Source organism: Narcine bancroftii, chromosome 4, assembly GCF_036971445.1.
Source record: "Narcine bancroftii isolate sNarBan1 chromosome 4, sNarBan1.hap1, whole genome shotgun sequence".
NCBI classification, from domain to species: Eukaryota; Metazoa; Chordata; class Chondrichthyes; order Torpediniformes; family Narcinidae; genus Narcine; species Narcine bancroftii.
In genome coordinates this window covers 267,346,585-267,368,252 of record NC_091472.1, presented here as the reverse complement: position 1 = coordinate 267,368,252, position 21,668 = coordinate 267,346,585, and the positions used below count along the sequence as shown (strand labels likewise).

The 21,668-nt window shown below is 41.2% G+C and overlaps 1 long non-coding RNA gene across 1 annotated transcript in view; it reads right to left on the bottom strand.

Annotated features, from left to right (window-relative positions):
• Positions 1 to 21,668, bottom strand: part of LOC138761944 (uncharacterized) — a 188,396-nt gene that overhangs the window by 31,970 nt on the left and 134,758 nt on the right. Inside the window, exons 3-4 of the long non-coding RNA XR_011356631.1 lie at positions 5,038 to 5,139; positions 3,008 to 3,284 (exon numbers count right to left, since the gene is read on the bottom strand). This is a non-coding gene — a long non-coding RNA (uncharacterized lncRNA). The remainder of the gene's footprint in view (positions 1 to 3,007; positions 3,285 to 5,037; positions 5,140 to 21,668) is intronic.

Below are 21,668 nucleotides of genomic sequence, written 5' to 3'. Positions count from 1 at the left end.
GATCAAACAATAATGCAGCTAATTGTTCTCCTGTAAAAGGTTGTCAAGATGAGCGCAGTTAACAAAGCCGTTTCTTGTGATTAATTTGTATTAAAAAAAATCTATCTTGCTGACAGTAATACAGTATAACTAACTTCTAAATTACATGTGTTGAATTAAATTCATCAGGTAAGTGGCAATGTATTTCAGATTGAGCTAGGGACTAATAGTCCCAGTTTAGAGCAGAGGTCAGCTCAATGAGTGACTGAGGTTTTACTAGATTAGAAAAATACAGCAAACAATGAATACCTGGAGAAACTCAACTAGTCCAGACCCCAAACTTGCGCTACCATCGTGGATGCTCTCTTGACCTGTTGATTTCCTCTACAATTCTTTGTTTATTGGATTATTTTCTGGGGAAATTTGGCCCCATTGTCAGTGAACTTTTTTTAAATGTTTGACTTAACTGCTCTTTTCAATGAAATGAGTGACTCTCGTGACTTGATTTCTTGTATTTATAGTAAATATGCTACAGGATTTCACCTTTGCTCTCACATTTTCAACACCACTATCACCATTGTTGCATCATGTGACTGAGGAAGGCTTCCAGATGAACTTTTTAGCAGCTTTTTGTTCAGCAATTTCTGTAGAGTGATGCTAAAAGTGAAGCGAGTCGTGTTGGGTACTATAAGACGGCGTGATGCGATTTAGGTCGACTGCTGTTCACTGAAAACGTACCCATGTATATTTAAAATCATCATGGTTGTATAATCACGGCCTGCTTTCAGAAGGCTAAACAAGAATAGCAGACTCAAAATGCCCAAAATATTTCACAACGTGTATAGAATTATAAAATTGCTGATACTTAGTTCTTAGATATTTTGACAAACTTTGCCTCAAAAGGTTGATGGTGTGACAAATATCACATTATTACAGTGAAGTGAGTTCCTCTGAGCTTGAGTTTACTGCACTGCTGGGCCACCCTTAAAGGTAACTTTAATTCCTACCTGGCTGGAATAAACATGATTGCATCACACAGATTTCCTGATGAGCAATGTTCCATTCTCCAATTTACCATGCATTAAAATGAAACATTAATATATAATGTTGATGAGACTGTACTAAATAGTACTTGAAGTAAGACATGCGCTTGCTCTCTCTCTCTCTCCCTCTCAGAATAAACCTATTTGACTATCTCTGCTTGCATGACCATCTTAGAATAGCAAGTTCCCCTCCAGACTGTCTGCAGCTCTGACAAGCTCTTTCCATCTTTTGTCTTTTTGCAAACAACAATCCATTAATGAAGACTCTTGGGCACTCTCCAAAGCTTTTGCAAAGGCTGAGGCCCCGACATGTATGGCATTAGCAGAGCTCTAGTATTTTAAATAAGATCTGTTTTAAAGTGTTTGTATGTGACCTACACTAACAAACCCTGCCCCAATTTATCTCTCAAAAATTTATCTATATTCTGTCACAGTACAAACTCCTTTCTGATGGCATGGGATACAAACCCTGGCACTGTAAAGGGGTTGCACTAACTGCTACGCCAACCATGTCGCTCTAACTGATCTCTGTCTGAAACTCTATACTATTGTAGTGTCCTGTTCTATTATGTATGAGATTGCAAAACAACCTCTCCCACATCATCTTAGTACATGTGACAATGATCATGGGACTCGAGGTGAGGGTAGCATCACCAGTAGTGTGTAACTATAGAAGTCAGAATCATTGGATCGGGTTTCCTCCTTAGTGGATTCAATGTGTCCATGTCACAGGGCACTACAGTAGCATAATTATTGGAGCCATTGCTTCATGGTCCCACTGACTCTGGCTCAAAAGTGACTCTGATACCAATGTTGAGTTTGCATGTTCTCTCTGTGATCATGTAGGTTTCCCCTGTGGTGCACTGGCTTCCTTTTTCATCCCATAGATATACTGGTTGGTAGGTTAGTCAGCTGCTATAAATGCCACTGGTGTGTTGGTCAGTGATACAATGTGAAGGGAGTGAATAAAAGAGGGATTAATGTAGGATAAGTGCAATTGATTGATAGACTTGGAGGGCCAAGGACCTGTTTCTGTGCTTTTTGTGTCTGTATCTCTAAATTATTTTTCATTTGGCTCACTTGTGATTGGGAAAGCATCTGTTCTTGAACCCAAACTTGAAGGAATATAGTATACTGAAATATTTCTTTGTTAGATGCACATTCAATAATTTCCAAAGCAGTCATTTTCACACACTTCTCTCTCATCTCTTGACACATCATCTGTAAACCTATCTTTGACATGAATATAGATATTCAATTATTCCTACATAATGATACCTTTTGTAGTTTTGTACTCTAATGTTGTATATGTTGAATTGAATTATTTATTGTCACTAACCAGAATACAGAGAAACAGTTTGTTTTGTATGATTTCCTGGAATATCAACCCAGTAGATTGTTTCCCTTCTTACACTTAGTGTTACTAGAAAATAGCAAGTGTCATATAACATTATACCCTGCACTTTTTTGAGTTAAAATAAAAGTACTTTTAAACAGTTCAAGGCATCATCCAGAATGATTGAGAAGTCTATTCTGGAGTCTGATGACAGAAGAAAAGAAATGATCTTTGAATCTCTAGGTGCATTTTTTTTTTCAGATTTGTTTATCTTCTACCCAAGGGAAAGGAGAGAAGAGAACATGACTGGGATGGGATGTGCCCTTTAATATTATTGGCTACTTTCTCGAAGCATAGGAGGTGAAGATTCAAAGGAGGAGGGAGGTTTGTGAGATGGTCTGAGCTACGTTCACCACTCTTTACAGTTTCTTACGATCTTGGGCAGAGCAGACAGTTTTGTCAAGCATGTATTTTGATGGTAGGAAACTTTTGGCCAAGAACTCCAATTTTTCACATGCTGTGAAGTTAAACCATTCTTTTTCTACTGGATTCCCAACATGTGTTAGTCTAATTGATGAGCTTGACTCATTAGCAGAGCAGAAACCATTCTGAAATGTATGCACAAAATGAAACTATCAGAGGAACTCACTGACTCTTGAAGCCTCTATGTGAGGGGGTGCAGGGGCAGGAGGAGAATTTTTGACATCTCATGTTAATTGGAGGTGTCGACAATTCCTTTCTCCCATAGAGGCTGCTTGACCCAGTGTTATCTTCCAGCAGTTTGTTTTCTGCTCCGGATCCCAGCATCTGCAGTGTCTTGCATTTCCATTCTGGAATAGATTCCAGGGTCACATGGGAATGCTGCCGGTGAGTTAGCAGAAGCAATAATATGTGAGGTCTTGAAGAGTTGGTCATGTTCTTGTTTTCTGCAAATAAAGGATTTAAAAGTGGGATTGAGTTGGAATAGTGGGTTCTGATGGCAAGTAAGAAATAGATTGAAGGGCAATGGTTAGTACACCTGTCCCATGACCTACAAGCCATGCTATCAAGGCATATTCCTACTATCCAAAGCTGTCCATTGTTCTCTTTCGCTACCTGGTTCCCTTGAGTGAGAACTGCATGGAGGAACATGATATGCCCAACCGTCGTTCACTGATCCTAATGTAGGACCCAATTCAATCCATTTTACATTTGGATTAACTTGTGCTGAACGTTATGGGCAGCGTGGTTAGCACAATGCGGTTACAGTACCAGAGATCGGGACCAGGGTTTGGATCCTGCATTATCTGCATTGCATGTTCTCCCTGTGTTTGCATGGGTTATCCCTGGGGGCTCTGGTTTATTTCGCCCTCCAAAATATACCAGGGATTGTAGATCAATTAGGTGTGATTGGGCAGGATGTGCTCATGGGCTGAAAGGGCCTGTTACCATGCTGTATGTCTAAATTTAAGCATTTTAAAAAATCTTTAAATTTATATTATCCTATTAGCATTACAAGTACCACTTCAGTTATTGAACTGACATTCTCTGGAGAAAGAAGAGATCCATTTCACTTCTAAACATTATAAATGTGTCTTTTGCAAGATAAAGGTACAACTGACTATATTAATATTTTATGCCCATCATCAACTGGAGAGGTAAATGTTAACCATGTTGCTACAAGACTGAAGTCACAGACCAGTAAAAATGACTAATTTCTGCCTGAAGGTCATTCAAGGATCCTTTTACATCATGTAATAGTACGTTAGAAATAGTACGTTGTAATATACAGAATATGCTTCAACCTTTGTGCTCTGTAAGGCAAAGAGTCGCCATGAGCATTGCCTGACACCCCTAACAATAGAAGATAGAGATGCAAAAGCGAGTCCCTTCAGAATCATTGAGTGTCTGTGGTTGCACCTCTAGTACTCCTGCAGCCTCACAGACTCCTGTTCAAACATCGGCAACCCGAGTTCCAGATCCAAATCTCCGATACAATCAGAAAGCAGTGAGGCCATTTAGGAGTCCTTCTGGCCCTCAGTCTCCAGCAGCCTCCACCCTGTGTGAATCCCTCGACCACAAGTCACCTGCAGCCTGTGTGGGTTCTTCAGCCACTAAGCCTCTCACTGATCCGGTCCTGTCATCACCGTCCTGTAGGGTTGTCTCCTATGCCTTCCTTCTCATTGAGGGGGAGGGCAGGGGGTTCTCCCTGTTTCTGGTGCCTTGCAGTGGTCTCCTGCTCCCTGAAGTCTGAAACCCCTTATGGTATACTACCCAGCACAGAGGCACTGCCATCTTGGGTACAGACACCATAGTAGTTGCAGGATTTTTTTTAAAATCACTGATGGTTCCTTTAAGAAGTCATTTAACACCTGTATGGAGCCAGTACCCAGAGTACCACTGTGTCTCTGTTCCATGCTCTCCTGTGTCTACTGGCAGCAATACTGTCATGACAGTGACAGTGGCACCAATTGTTTTTTTCGACGTTAGACTGGTAGTTTCATGGTCACTGCAGGTGCTATTGACACCAGCATTTTCATTCCAGAATTTATTAAATTAATTGAATCAAACACCCCATCTGGAGGTGTAGGGGTTGAACTCGCACCATTTTCTTACACCCAATGTTTATTTCCTTGCTGCCAGGTAATATTTAGATGTACGATAACTAGTAATTGCCAGTAGATGCGTGTATACTCTTACCTGGATGGTCATCTCTCATTTGTTTGCCTTTAAATGACCTTTGTAGATGTGTCAGCGTATTGTGCTTCACATGATGCTCTCTCTGAGGGAACGTCCTGCGATCTGTGTGAAATTAGACATTTAAAAAAAAAGACATTGGAGAAACTGTGAGCAATCCCTAAAGATTATCACAAGCTCGATTCAAGACCTTTTGGGGGAGGACCATTAAAAGTTGAATCTGAAATTAAAAATTTGCTTTACATCGCACACGTTCCCAGGCAATGTAGCAGCCTTGATGTGCATTAGTTTTATAGTCTACAGTGATAATTGTACCACATCAATATAAAATGTGACAAAATAAAATCTGAAATTTGGCTTGGGTATCTGAGTCAGGAAACAAAAGTGTTTTCGATGTGGATGTCTGTGATGCAGAAGGGGTCGCTTGAGAAGAAAGAAGGATCCGAAAGCATTGTTTGCTTCAGGTGGTCCTTCTCTAATTCATGGGCAAGAGGACAGACTGATGCACCATCAGTGACTCAAAAGTCTGAAGTTGAGCTAAACAGATAGGCTTTTATTCGCAATAGAATGAAGGCACATCCCTGCTGGTCGACTGTCCTGAAATGAGGAGGGGGCTAAGGAATGGTCACCTTTATTCAGGAGCTGGTGGGAGGAGCCACAGGTACAGTTGGCCAATGGGAGTGCCCAGACAGATAAATATACAGTAGTTTACCACATTCACCCCTTTTTCTTTTTAAAAAGAGTCTGACGGGGTGAAGTGTTGATGATACAATCACAAATTAAGTTTTTTGGGCGGTTTTTCCACTGTGACTGTTGTAGTACTGGGTGTGACTGCGATGCAGCAATGGGATAAATGTATATACTGTTATGAGCCCAGAGGACCCCAAAACCCAGCAGCAATAGAAATTCACCAAGACAAATAGTTACTTAAACAAAATTTATTTTTAATTATCTTTAAACATGAAAATAGAATCAAACTTCAACTTATTACTATTAACTTAACCCCCTTCTATTTCTAAGTGCATGTGTATAAGTTCAGAAACTTTCTTTAATTCACAGTCCAATCTCACTTCTCATTCCTCCGAGTTCACTGGTCGCTGACAATTCTTATACTGTGCACAGAATTTAACATTGATGTATTTCACTAGGCTTTGGTGCTTGAAAGGTAAATGGTTACCACTCAAGAAGGTTTTTGTCAGTTTTCAGAGAGAGATTTGATGTTTGCTGGACACAAACTGATTCCTTTTAATCAGCCACATATGTGTCTTGCTGAAGAAACTTGCCCCATCAGGGTTTTCCAGATGATGATGACCTCTTTCTAACAGGTCCCTACAAAGATCCTTTTTGTTTCTCTTATTTCAAGTGGAACATTAGGCAGCTAATCCTCTTCTCTTCCATGAACCACAAGGGGTTTGACCAGGCTGAACTAAGAACTTCAAAATCCTTGTGGTTCATGGAAGAGAAGAGGATTAGCTGCCTAATGTTCAAAATGGGGTTTTTCCACGGGCTTCGCTCTCTCGCGCTCTCTTGCTCATCCAATTAACACCTACTTGTTAAGTCCTTCTAGGCATTCTTCAAAGTTTCGGCAAAGGCATCCAGAGCTTGAACTGTCTGGCTTGAGCAGAGCTCTGGCATTTTAAATGAGATCTGTTTTGAAGTGTTTGTATGTGACCTACACTAAAAACCCCACACAATTTATCTCCTTTAAAACACATCTATTTACAATATAAAACATAACATAATTTGTCCCAATACATACAGTGGTTTACTGCACTGTCTTTAGCAGCACTGAGATCAGGCTAGAAACTGAATTGGAGATTTCTTGGTGCATACTGTTTCCTATTTTATCCAAGATGGGTCTTCATCAACAACACAATGACTGCGTAACTAATTATGCTTTAGAATTGGTCTTTCCAGCCTCTGATGTGACCAGCAGCAAGGGGAGGTTTCCTGAAAGCAAGAGCTCTTTGATAGATAAGCTTGAAGAAGAGCAGGGCTCTGACTTGGAGGATGAACACCCACCCACGTCTGAGAAGCAATGCAACCAATGGGCAGGAGTTTCAATTGAGGTGGTTGTCTTTGTATCTTTTCCCACAAATTTTGAAAAAAAAAATAGCCAGTAATTACACAAGTACCTTGTCGAATAAATAAAGTTTATAATGTCAGGGGGCATGCTAACTGTGGCTATCTTCCAAGGCCTACTGATTTGCAAATGATGGGAAGAGCACAGGGATATATTGAGCTTGTTGAATGAAAAAGCAGGCTCAAATATTCAAATGGATTTGCCTACTATTTTCTATACTTCAGTATTTTGCCACTTTAAACCACCTTAAATTGAGACAGAGACAAATTGATCACAATGCTTATATTTGTACTAACTAATATTTTGTTCAGTGACCGTGGTCACGAAGCGATGAACCCAGGGTACATTGATGAAGAGCTCGAGCCTGAAACATCAACTATATATCTTTACAAAAACAGCTTCTTCCATCCTCCCCCAGCGATCAGATTTCTGAACGGACGATAAACCAATGGACGCTACCTCTCTTTTCTCTTTTTTGCACTTAAAAAAAAAAATCTTGTATTTACGAAACTAATTTATAGCAATTATGACCAATACTGTTGCTATAAAACAACAGATTTTGTAACACATGCTCATGACAATAAACCTGATTATAATCACACTTCCTTGATTCATATCTTGCTGCAACATTAAAAGACCATTCAGCCCACCATGTTTCTGCTAGGTCACATAGCCTTTCCATCAGACCAATCATTTTCCTATAACTTTTTTTCTCTCACCTGTCACTCAACTCGCCAGTTCTTCTCCACAAGGTGTAATAGCTAATATCCATTTAACCCACCAGCACCTCTTTGGGGTGTGGGAGGAAGTCTGAGCACATGAGGAAACACTTACAGGAAGAACATCCAAGCTCCACATACTGAGAACAGAATAAAATACTGGTTCACTAGAACTGTGTGACAGTAACTGCTGCGCCACTATGTCAGCAAGTAATTAATGCAGGACCAACAACACTGAGGTCTAGACACCATCAAGAACAAAGCAGCCATCTGACTGTCTGATGGGAAATTAGGACAACAACTCTAGGACTTGCTAGGAACACCTATAGCTTTCAGGGTGAAAGAGATTGAGGAGGCAAGAATGGTGGGTGCCTGAAATGTGCTGCCTGGGGAAGTGTAGAAGCTGAATCCATAGCATAGTTAAAAAAGAATTAAGATAGGCACATAAACAGGCAGGAAATTATGGCATACAGATCATGTGCAGGCAGGTGGGATATATTTAAACTGACATCATGGTTTGAATAGAAATTGCGGACAATAGGAGCTGCTCCTGTGCTGCACCATTGGATGTTCAGATCAACCAACTTCATCAATTACCATGGGTGGCAATCTGAATAGTTTCCACCTTCCAACCAACTGGAGTGTCTTGCCAGGGATACTAGTGGAGGCTAAAACATTAGGAACAATGAAGAGACTCCTAAGACAGGCACATGGATTACAAGATAGGGAGGGTTTAGTATTTTATTTGGTAGGAATATATAGGCCGGCACAACAACTAGGGCCGAAGTGCCTGTAGTGTGATGGTAATGTTTTATGTCCCATGCTTTGTTTCCTTTTGCAGGTGAAATTTTTCTAACTCTTTTTCAGAAAAAAAACCCACAAATAATGCCCTTGGGGTTTAATTCAGATATAACCAAGATTACCTGCTGAAACCTCAACTGTCAGTTCAAAGGTCTGTTACAATCTTCATTGCTATTCTAGTGAATAACACCATGAGTAGTGGTTGTTAATAGAATAGACTGTGGCACTTAGTGGATGTGGCTAGCAGGCAGAATGGAAATGGGTTGTATCAGTTTGCAATTGTCCTCTGATAGCCCTGAGCTCTTGGGTTATTCAAGAGGGATTCTGCTTTAATTAAAATTACAAATCCTTATTCCTATGAAGACTATTTTGGTAATGCATCAAACTTTAAATATATTGCACTAATTTTGTCAACATTGCCATCAAGAGGTCACCACAGTTTTTAAAATTTATTTTCTTAGATTCCGGGAAAATTGAATCAAAGTTTCAATAATACTGTGGTGAACTGTTGTACGCTCTTTAATCTGGCTCTGCCCTGTCCTATGGCTTTACTCGTGGCTCCTCTCTCTTGACCCTGTGTAAAGGCTCAAACACCACAACCCCTCCCCAGAAAGCCTGGGTCACAGCATAGGAGGACCTTCAAGTTTATTGTAAGTAAAAGCCTACAGTTCTGTAACTCTAGTCTTTTGAGTTATTGATAGCACATCAATTTTATTTACAATATTTTTTCCAATGATGGAACAACTCTTGAAGCTTGATAAGCTGGAGATCAACCCAGAAGCCTCAGACTGCATTGAACTCTGGCCACACTGCTTTGAGGTCTTTATACAGAACTTCACCAGAGTTGTGGCCATGGAAGCAAACAAGCAGCACCTACTCTTCTCCCGGGTTGGACATTGAGTGTTCCTGATGATCAGGGACACCTCAAAGTACATGGAGGTGATGAACATATTCAAGAACCAGTACAGGGAAAAAGTTCATGAGGAATACACTACAGATAGAGACCGGATGAATCGAGCGACAAGTTCCTCCAAGCCCTGTGTAGGCTTGCACGAGCATTCAATTTCCAGTCAATGTTGGCTACCCAAAACACAGAGGACATGATCCAGGACACCTATGTTGCAGGTGTTGGGTTGGACTATGTACGCCAGAGGCTACTCAAGCAGAGTAAATTAAGAGGGGCGATTGAGCTCATGAAATTGCTGGAGATTGTCCTCTGTAATATGGAAGCATACTTGGTGAATGGCGTGTGGTCCGCACAGGGGCCGCCATTTTGGGACTTGGGTCCATAGGCCAGCAGCCTGCTACCGCATTCAATGAGTGAACCCACCACAGCTGCAGTCTCCCAGGAGCACCCAAAGTGCTACTTTTGTGGTCAACTAAAGCATCCCCAAAACGCTGCCCGGTGAAAGATGCTATGTGCTTGAAGTGCAGAAGGAAAGGACACTACGTGAAGATATGTCGATCACAGCTGCCTTCCAGTGCTGCCGCATGTGCAGCATAGGACCCGTCATCTTGGCCGCTGTCAGTTTATGGGGACGACCACACCACAACTTGCTGCCATCTTGGTCACCATAACTTCCGGAACTGATAATGGCCTTTGTGGAACTGGACCAAAACAGTCCACATCAACTCCCCCAGTCTATGATGTTACCGGATCATTGATTGATATGTCAAAGATGCCTTTTTGATAGTTGAGAGTTTCATCCAACCTGATATGGTGCAGTGTTACTCCCTTACAGAAAAGCCAGTAAGCTATAAAGTTGCCCGGGCCGCAAAGACCCACTCAATCACGATCCGCAGCTACATCACTGCGATGCTGACTGTGCATGGGGCTCTTTTCCTACTATGGCCAGTGGGTCCTTAACTATGTGGACAAAGCCCACCCCTTTATCAGGTCACATCCTTCCCCCAACAAGAGAGACCCATGCAGCCTTCAGTCGGATAAAACAGGACATCACTAAAGCCGCAACGTATGCAGTGGATGAATCTGCCTCATTTCAGGTAGAGAACAATATGTCTGATTTCACTCTGGTTGCCACCCTGAACCAGGCAGGTCAACTCATGACCTGTAATGTTGACTGTGCAGGGCATGACTTACAGGAGCTTTACATCCAATGACAAGCCCTTGAGGAGATGTGTTTTAAGAGCAAGACACAGCTTTGCACAAACGTGGCAAGTTGAGATCATTCTTTGCGGTTGCAAAGATTCCAGCATTATTCAGAAGCATGTTGGAATTTTCTGCAACAGAATGTATCTAAGCAACCATGGGATACTCAGGTCAAAACAGATGTGAACTTAAATCAGATAAGTCACGGATGTGCTATTTGTCAGAGCTAATGAATTCTTAATTTCCATTTGGAATGAGTTCTCTATTTTTAATGTGGCAAAATTTACCAAGACTGCATTGTCTGTACTTTCCTGGTTACATATTCTCCCATGGCTTCATTGTCTCCTGGAAGATGAAGCTGCTCTGAAACAAACTGATGTGTAATGTTGGACAGATGCATTTATACTTTTGTTAGATCCTGACTTGTTTTCTCCAGTGTACTGGGGACTGCTGAATTTTTACAAGTATGTTTTTCATTCAATCATTAGGTAATAAAGTATGGAAGCGAACCTTCTGACTCAGCAAGTACCCCTACCCCTTATGTAACAACAGCTTCTCATAACATTTTGTGCTATTCATAATTTTGTCTACTTCCGTCAGATCCATCTTTCACCCCCCCCCCCCCCACTATATCCTTCTATGTTTTGCTATCTTTTCTTTGGCTTGGCTTCGCGGACGAAGATTTATGGAGGGGGTAAATGTCCACGTCAGCTGCAGGCTCATTTGTGGCTGACAAGTCCGATGCGGCACAGGCAGACACGGTTGCAGGGGAAAATTGGTGGGTTGGGGTTGGGTGTTGGGTTTTTCCTCCTTTGCCTTTTGTCAGTGAGGTGGGCTCTGCGGTCTTCTTCAAAGGAGGTTGCTGCCCGCCGAACTGTGAGGCGCCAAGATGCACGGTTTGAGGCGATATCAGCCCACTGGTGGTGGTCAATGTGGCAGGCACCAAGAGATTTCTTTAGGCAGTCCTTGTACCTTTTCTTTGGTGCACCTCTGACACGATGGCCAGTGGAGAGCTCGCCATATAACACGATCTTGGGAAGGCGATGGTCCTCCATTCTGTCCATCTAAATGCATCTTAAACATAACTATTGTAGCTGATTTAAATACCTCCTCTGATAGCACATTCCAGACTTTTGTCACTCTGCGTGTTCACATATTTTGTTCCTCAGACCCCTTTAAATGTCCTACTCATCTTCAACCTATGCCTCTTGATTTTCATATCCCCACTATGGGATCTATCCTCTCTATAAAGCTATTTGATTACAGAAGTTTTGTTGTTTTGAATCTGATCAATGTTGACATTGCATTTGGTTGTGATATACAGTATCTTGAAATTTAGCATCATACTAATACCACCCCCCCCCCTCCCACCGCCATGAAAATATTCAATGAAAGATGATCTTCCATTCATGGAATTTAATATGGGGGATTTCTTACCTTTAAACATCATCACAAGATCACAAAATAAAGGAACAGAAGTAGGCCATTTGGCCCATCACTTTTCCTCAAATCCACACTGAGCTAAACTGTTCTCACTTCTAGTTCAATTTTCCTACCTTTTCACCATATCCCTTGATACCTTGACTATATAGATACCTGTCAATCTCCCCCTTAAACTCCCCCAATGATCCAGTCTCCACAGTTAAATGTGACAATGAATTCCACAAATCCACAACCCTTTGGGTAAATAAATTTATCCTCATCTCAGTTTTAAATGGGTACCTTCCAGTTCGAAGACCATGTCCTCTAGTCCTGGATTCATCCACCAAGGGAAACATCCTATTCACATCTACTCCATCCAATCCTTTCAGCATGTTTCTGAGAACATAGTCCAAGAGCCTCTAAATGTTAGCCCCTGCATTCCAGGAACCATCCTGGTAAATCTTCTCTGTAATCTCTCCAACATCATTAAATCCCATCTAAGGTAAGGGGCCCAAAATTGCACACAGTCCTCCAAATGAGGTTTCACCAGTTCCCCAGAGAGACTCATCAACATTTCTTTACTAATATACACTATTCCTCTTGAAATGAATGCCCACATAGCATTCACTTTTTTATTGCCATTCCAGCCTGGTGGTTAACCTTTAGGATATCCTGCTCGAGGACCCCCAAGTCCTTCTGAATTTTGAATTTTCTCCCCATCCAAATAATAACCTGCCTGTTTATTTCCTCTTCCAAAATGTACAACCATTCATTTCCCAACATTGTATCTCATTTTTCCATTTCTTTCCCCACTCTGCCAAGCTGACCAAGTCTCTCTGAAATCTTTTGGTTTCTTCAACACTTCCTACTCCACCACTTGGTCATCTGCAGACTTCGCCGCGAAACTATTTAGTCAATAATCTAAAGCATAAATCACCTCTACTAACTGGCCACCAACCAGAACATGATCCTTTTATTCTCACCCTTTGCTCTGGCCTTTCAATCCAATGTTCCACCCAATCTAATATCTTTCTTGTAATTCAGTGGGCTCCTCTCATCTTATTAAGTATCATGGTGGTGGAGTCTGGAATAAAATGGACATTTAAAAGACTCTAAGACAGATACATGAATCTGATTTTTTTAAAATAGAGGGTTTAGCATGTTTTGGGGTAGATTTGCATAGGTTGGCACAACCTCATGGGCAAGAGAGCCTCTACAGTGCTGCAATGGTCCATATTCCAACTTAAAACTACTTGGTTTATTCAGTCCTTTTCCAGTATTATTCAGCTTTGTTCTGTGTGTTTGTTTTATAGAATGTGGGAATGTGTCTCAATAGTGACAGGGAGTATCCTTATTTTGAAGGTGCACTTAAACTTTGCTGAAGTGAATTTCAGGCTTTCGGCACATAATAATAAAGAACACTGGTGTATTTTTATGCAAGGATGTTGATGGCTTGTAAGGGAAGTTTGCATGTAATAGTCTTCCATTGCACCAGCTGCCTTTGCATTTCTTGGCAGCAGAGATTGCAGGTTGGGAGGTGCAAAGTGGGAAAATAACTTCAATGCATTTTGTAAACAGTATGCACTGCAATTATGATGTGAGGAGTTTGAGGAGATATGGCATGTCACCAAAGACTCGGAATTTACTCTCATGAACAAATCACAAAATTTGTTGTTTTGTGACAACATCATAGTGCAAACATTCATATAAGCCATGTTACAAAAATTTCAAAAAAGATAAGTAGAAATCTTTCAAAATCTCTTGGACTCTCAAACTTCTACAAGTGTACCTTAGAAGCTTTCTGATTTGTTGCATCACTGTCTGGTGCAGAGTTGTCAACTCTTAGGATAAGAAAATACTCCAGAGGGTTGTTAACTCCATCTGTGACATCACGGGCACCAGACTTCACTCCATCGAGAATATCTACACGAGGCAGCGTCGTAAGAAAGCAGCCTCTATCCTCAAAGACCCCCATGTCCTCTGCACTCTGCTACCATCTTGAAAAAGGTACAGGGGCCAGAAGATGAGCACTCAGTAGCACAAGGACAGCTTCTTCCCCTCTGCCATCAGACTTCTGAATGAACCATTGCCTCACTTTGCCTTTTTTCTTGAATTATTTCATCTATTTTGAAATATGGTTTTTAGAAATGTTTGAAATGTTTGCACTGTGATACTGTTGCAAAACAACAAAATTTGTGACTTGTTCATGACAAATTCTGATTCTGGTAATGATGGAATGAATGGATTTTTGGGCTGGTGGTTGGGATGTCAGTTAGTCAAGCTGATTTATCCTCGATGGTTTTGGCTTCTTGCATATTGCTGGCATTCTCTTAATCACATCAGTGGAAAGAACTCCATCACTCTCCTTTCACCTTGATGATTTAAAAAAAAATTAGACATACAGCACGGTAATAGGCCATTTAGACCCATGACTCCATGCTGCCCAATTTACACCCAATTAACCCAAACCCCCGTATGTTTTGAACAGTGGGAGGAAACCAGAACCCCTGGGGGAAACCCACATAACCATGGGTAGAACATACAAGCTCCTTACAGACAGCATAGGATCTGAATCCCGCTCCTGATCATTTTGCACTGTAAAGGCATTGCACTAATGGCCACGCCAACTATGATGGTGGAAGTCTTTTGAGAATTTTGTTTTGGAATCCATAATAATCGTTCCCACAAGCAGAAATTTGCACCACTCTTCTACCAACATAACTCTTCAATACAATAAATTTCTGAGCTGACTTGCCATGCAATTGTTTTTTTTAAAAAATCGTGGCTTTAACAGCACTTGGTCCAATGTCAATCCCCTTTCACACTTGGATCCCAGTAAATCAGCCATTCAGTGTCCCGGGATAGGAATGGGGGTTTGACTTTTCACACTTGACCACTCCTAACTGGGACACTGAATGGTTTCACACTTGCAAGGGTTTATCCCCGGTGTTTGGTCTGGTCTACCTTAAATTGGAAATGCCGGTAATGTTGCTACCCATTTCACACTTGCCTGATCTCAATGCTGCGGTCTGCAGACGGCGGGGATTGTACTAGGGGTTGATGCCGGCAATCCCCAGTGTGAGATGATGTCATCTGATGCCAGCGTTGAGCAGATTTTGCTTTTATATTTGCCACTTTCAAGGCAGATTGGCATTTGATTCCTGGGATCACTGGCAAGTGTGAAAGGGGCTTTAGATTAATGACTGCATTCCACAGTTCGAAGGAAAATGCTTTGCAAGATAAACGGTGACTTTTTTGGAAAACCCAGGAATTTTTTTTGTTGAAATGTGAAACCATTTGGACAAGATATGAAAAATGTATCCAAAAATTAAGAAATGGGGATCATGAGGCAGTTTGGTCATGCCTACTCTTGTATTTGAATTTAAAGTGGGAAAACTTCTCTTCACTGTACACTAACATCTGCTGATTAATGCGTTTGTAAAAGAGTGTATAATACGACAGCTTGCCTGCTATTTACAAAATGAATGACTATGTACTGAAATGTGAATGTGGAAAAAAAAATTATAAATCTCTGCACTGTTACATACAATGTTTTATTGCAAACATTCAAAAGAAATCAACTGATGGAAAATAGTTATTTTTTTTTTAAAAGCTGGATGCAAAGGTAAGGACTTCACAAGAGCAGCAGTGAAACTCTGAGGGTTGCAACAGCCACACTTAATAAAGATCCTTGGAGTTATTTCCAGCAATTTCTGTTCTATTCATTATTACTTGTCATTACTTCTATTCATTACATGGGATTATTTCCTATAATAAAACTTTGCATTTGAAAGAAAATACACAAAGTATTCAGAGCAGAAGATGAGAGCTATAAATTCAGAAGCTCTTACAGATGTGGATTTAGGACACAGAATTACAGGGCTGTAATTTCTCGCCCAGTCACATGTTTAACATATGCCTAGAAATTTGCATGTATTTCATGCACCAATTGCATATGAGAAACAAACTTCCTTTCTTTGGAAGTTTGCACAGTTTTCCAACTGGAGTTGCACCAATGTGGAAATTGGAAGGAGGAAGACAGGAAGCAAGACAGAGCTTTACATCTGTCATTGGCAAAACATTAGAATCATTATTAAGGAAATGTCATATGGGTGTTTAAAATTAATAATACAATAAAATGAGTAACATACTTCTATGAAAGTGGAATCATAGTGAATAAATATCAGTGTTCACTCGAAAGATATCCTGGCTCTGGAGGTCGTTTGTAGGATGTGATGATTCCAGAGATGAGGAGGCTAGTCAATGAGAAATGGTGGTGTCACCTTGGATCATATTCTCTACCATTCAGAAGAATGAGTGGGGATCCTATAGAAACATAAAATTATGAATGGGATAGATAAGATTGAGATAGGAAATTTGTTTCAACTGGTAGGTGCAACTAGAACTAGGAGCATTGCATCAAAATTCAGGGGAGTAGATTTCGGATGGAGATGAGTAGGAACTGCTTTTCCCAGAGAGTAATGAATCTGTAAAATTCTCTAGTAAGTAGCCCCAATAATTATAGTTAAGACACAGTTAAATAGGTTTTTGCATTGTACAAATATTGAGCTTTATTAGGGAAAAGGCAAGTAGGTGGAGTTGAGTCCATGGCCAGATCAGCAATGAACTTGTTCAATGACAGAACAGGGTTGATGGACCAGATGGTTTACTCCTGCTCCTATTTCTTCTGAAAAGTTTCCTATCATCTTCCTTATCAATGCTCCTTGTATTCTTTTATGCGATTCCAGTCCCACCCCTCCTCAACCTCCTCCACTTGATCAAACCTTGTCTCTCTAGTCGATCTTCATAACTGAAATACTCCAGCCCTGACAACGTCAATTGGTAAGGTGATGAGAAAGGCATACTGGATACTTGCTTTCATTAGCCAAGGAATAGGATACATTAGAGAGATTATAGCACAAATTATCAAACCACATTCGTCCGACCACGGTTGAAGCAGTGTGTACAGTTCTGATCACCACACCATTGAAGGGGTATTGTGATTACACTGGGCATGGTGCAGAGGAGATTTAGCAATGTACAGGGGAAAAATTGATTTTTCTGTAGGCATTTATCAGCAGAATCAAAAACGGCAATGAGGAAGTGTTCAGGAGGGAGATAGATCAGCTCATTGAATGGTGCAACAACAATCTTGCACTCCACATAACTGAAGAGAAACTAAAGAGATTATTGTGAACTTCAGGAGGAAGTCAGGGGAACATGACCCAGTCCTCACTGAAGACTCAATAGTGGAGAAGGTCACAATCACAAAGAGGGTTCGCCAGTGGCTATACTTTGTGAGGTGTCTGAGGAGGTTTGGTATGTCACCAAAGACTTTCATAAACTTCAACAGGTGTACCAAGGACAGCATTCAGGCAGGTTGCATCACTGCCTGGTATGGAGGCACTAACTCTCAGGGCAAGAATAAACTCCAAAGGGTTCATAACTCGGCCTGCAACATCACATGCACCAGACTTCACTTCATTGATGATATCTACATGAGGCAGTGTCTTAAAGCAGCCTCTATCCTTAAATACCCCACCACCTAGGCCATGCCCTCTTCACTCTGCTGTGCCAGGACTCACAAGCTTGAACTATAGGTGAGGTGGAACATTTTAGAGATTTATTCCTTAAAACATGAGGATGAGGAGGGGGGGTAGATTTAACAGGGATCTGAGGGGTCACTTTTTTTTTGTACAGAGGGTGGTGAGTGTATGAAACAGTCTGCCAGAGGAGGTTGTTGAGGCAGATGCTATTGCATCATTTAAGGAAAAAAAATTGGACCACTACACGATGGTAGGTTCCAAGGGATATGGGCCAAATACAGGCAGGAAGGACTAGTGTAGGTGGGATATTTTGGTCAGTGTAGGCAGGTTGGGTTGAAGAGCCTGGATCAACATGTTATAACTTAGAGAGCCAAACCACTTTACAGTCACTGAAGTACATTTGAAATCCAGACACTCTTGCAGTGAAGAAAGCGCAGCAGCAAAGTGGTTACAGGAGTGTTGGTCCCATAAATGGGAATGTAATAAGAATCAGATTAAGTAGTCTTTAGTGTTGTTGGTTTATGGACTGATCCGTCAAGTTAATCATGTTAAATTCCAGCCCCCTTTGAAACAAGCGATTGTACAGCGCCTTGGTTGGCATTTCATCTGAACTATACCCTGATATGTTACACCACTCGTACTGTAGTGAAGAATCCTCTTGGAATTTGTCTCAAGTCTAGGATGGGATTTTTTTTTCCCTTCATTTATTGGATATTGATGCCATGGCTTAGGTTACAATTGACAGACCTATCCTAATTTCTCCTGCACTTGGTGGTTTGCTACTGGAAATTTCAGAGCATGGTTAAAGGATCAATCACAAGTGACTCCTGTGAATTTTCACCCAAGACTGGTTATTTGGAAAATAAGGTGGTTTTGAGAACTGTGAAGGTGTGTGCTTGGGAGCACACAAGAGCCTCAAGTAGGAGGGGGGAGCACCTCACAAAGAACCTATCCTCTTGCCCTTTACCCTATATGGAAGAGTGCTCCCGCCACTTGGGTCTCAAAAACCCTTGCAGAACCCCAAAAATAACAAATGGAATCATCATGCTCAATCCCAAATAAATGCCAAGAAAAAACTCAATGGTACAGTACCAGGAATCTGGAGTCACAGATAGTCCAGTCCCCAGATAAAAATGGCAGCTTTCTTCCTTCAGAATGTTATTGCACCTGATAGATTTTTAGAGCAATCCAGTAGATTCATGGATACCACTATTGATTCCAGTTTTCTATTCTTGAGATTTGCAAGAATAATTTAGGGATGAGGGTCACAGTTCCAAGGATGAATTGGAGAGCCTGGGAATGTTTCAAGAAAAGAAGGCTGAGGGGATATCTGATAGAAGTATGAAGTACTGATTTGATCGTCAGCATGGATAACAACATTGATGGAATTGTAAAGAACTTGAGGTCAGAGATGGTAGCACAGAGTAGCAGTTAGCCTTTGCTATTACAGTGATCTGTCTGTAAGGAGTTTGTATGTTCTCCCTGTAACCTGCGTGGGTTTCCTTCAGGTGCTCCGGTTACCTACTGAGACATGCACGGTTAGTAAGTTAATTGAAAGCATTGTGTATTTGGGTGGCATTGGCACATGGGCTGGAAGGGCCTGTTAATGTGCTGCATCTCCACAATAAAATATAAAAAGAGAAAAATAATTCATGGTGATTTGAGAAAAATATCATGTAGCATATCAATGGAATCTGGAAAGGGCCACCTGAAGGTGTGATGGAAATTGATCGCACTGTGACCTTCAGAAGAGAATTGAATAATTACAAGACCAGGAAAATTGAGCTCTGGTACAGATCCAGTGTGTATACGATGGGCCAAACAGCCTCATTCTGTGATTCTTTTTAATCTGTTTTAAATTCATTTAAGTTTAATATTTTTCTGGAAAGCTTTTTGTCAAAGTTTGCAGCATGGAAACAGGCCCTTCACCCCATCCTATCCATGGACGTGTCTAAATCCCATTAAAATGTAATGGCTCTCCCTTTTCCTTTGGCAGCTTCTTCCACATATCTCCCACCTTGCTGTCTGGAAAAGGTTATCCCTTCAGGCTCCCTTCTCACCTTAAATCCATGTCCTCTGGTTTTAATCTCTCTTTCCCTGGGTGGGGGAGGGGGGGGGGCAGAGTATGGATTTTTTTTTCTCTCAGAACAGTACTCATTTAGAGAAGTGGTGAATTTTCCATCCCAATTCTATCCTGATGGAAATGTTTTATGAGTCAAGAGGTGTCCGTTTCTGCAGAATCCTTCCTCCTAACCTACTCTGTTTCTCATAGTATGAGAGGTAAAATGAAAGGGGCCTGTTTCTATGCTGTTGGAGGAGCTCAGTGTGTTGGGCAACATCCATGGAGGGAGATGAACAGATGACACTTCAGGTAGAAACTCTGGTTCATGACTGAGAAAGGAGAGGAGAGTCAAATAGTATTAGAGAGAGATGAAGGAGTTGGAGAACAACAGGTTGACCAAAGAGGGATAAAGGATGACAGAGAGATAAAGGATGACAGAGAGATGGAGCCATGGGGTGGAGTGGGAAGATGGTGATGGGTGGATGCAGACAAAAGAAAATGGAGGTAAATAAGAAAATTTGCAGATGCTGAGGCCCAGTGCAGTACCCAAGAGTTTTGTGTGTAGTTTGGGGTACTGCAAAAAGGAGCCGGTGCCCTGATGAGGAGAGGCCATCGAGGGAGAAGTATTTGTGTGGTGGTGAGCAGGGGAAAGGAACTGAGTAACAGGGAGTTGGGGGAAAGACAGGGTGTGTATGAGAGAAGCTAGGAGGAATAGGAGGAGAGAGAAAGAGACCAAGGGAGAGTAGGTAATTTGAAATTGGAGAATTCACTCTTCATAAGGAAAACTTTGCACTTGCATTTATTTAGGATTTCCAAACCACTTTAGCACCTAATAGCCTGAATACACCTGAGATTGTCTGATCTTGGAAGCTAAGCAGCCTCAGGATTGGCCAGTACTTGGAGGGGAGACCACCTATGAACACCAGGTGCTATAGGTTTCTGTGAGAGGCGCTGGGCAAGGTGGAAACTCTCTGTCTGCCTTACAATAGACAAAAAAATTAAACAATTTCATGTATGTAACATTCTAAATGTAGAGTTACGTGACAATAATGGAACCTTTACCTTTATAGTCATTGAAGATGGTGTTATGCCATTATGCTGCTATGTCGTTGCCATGAATTTTTGACATGAGGATATTTTTAATTTTCTTCATTTTAATTTAGAGATACAGAAAGAATAGTAACAGGCCCTTCCAGCGAAAAGCCTGCGCCATACAAATACACCTATGTAAGCGATAAACCTACAACCCTGTACATCCATGGGACATAGGAGGAACCCACATGGTCAAGGGGAATACATACAAACTCCTTGCAGACAAAGCTAGATTCAAACCCAGGACTCTCGTGCTGTAATAGCGAATGTTCTGCATTTGGGGTCATCTCTATCTGAAAAGTTGTGAATGGATTTGAGCACAGCAATTGCCAAACAAAATCCTGACTTCTGACCTAATGATCGAAGTCAAGTTGTTACTGATGCAGTTGTAGATGGGTGGATCTAGGATGTTGCTGAGGAGAGCATCAACAGTGATATCTGGGGATTGAGACACTAAGCATCAGTACAGCTGATGGATAGCACTTCCCACAACACCACTTTCTCTGCTAATGACCAGCAGCTGACCAATTGGCTGATAGTTAGCTAAATTATAGAGCATTTTGTGGATGTCCGTAGAATTAGCTAGGGGGGTGGGGGGGGGGTGTCAATTACATCTGTAGTATGGCGATGAGTGACTATATTAAAAATTAACCTTGAGCAGTTCTAATCAGAATGGGTTTTAAATTTGTTGATGTTTAATCTAAACACCTCGGTGAAAAGTATCTAACACAATTTGGAGCAGATTCATAATGTTACTTCAAAGAAATGATAAATATGACACTGAACACTGAAGAATGAA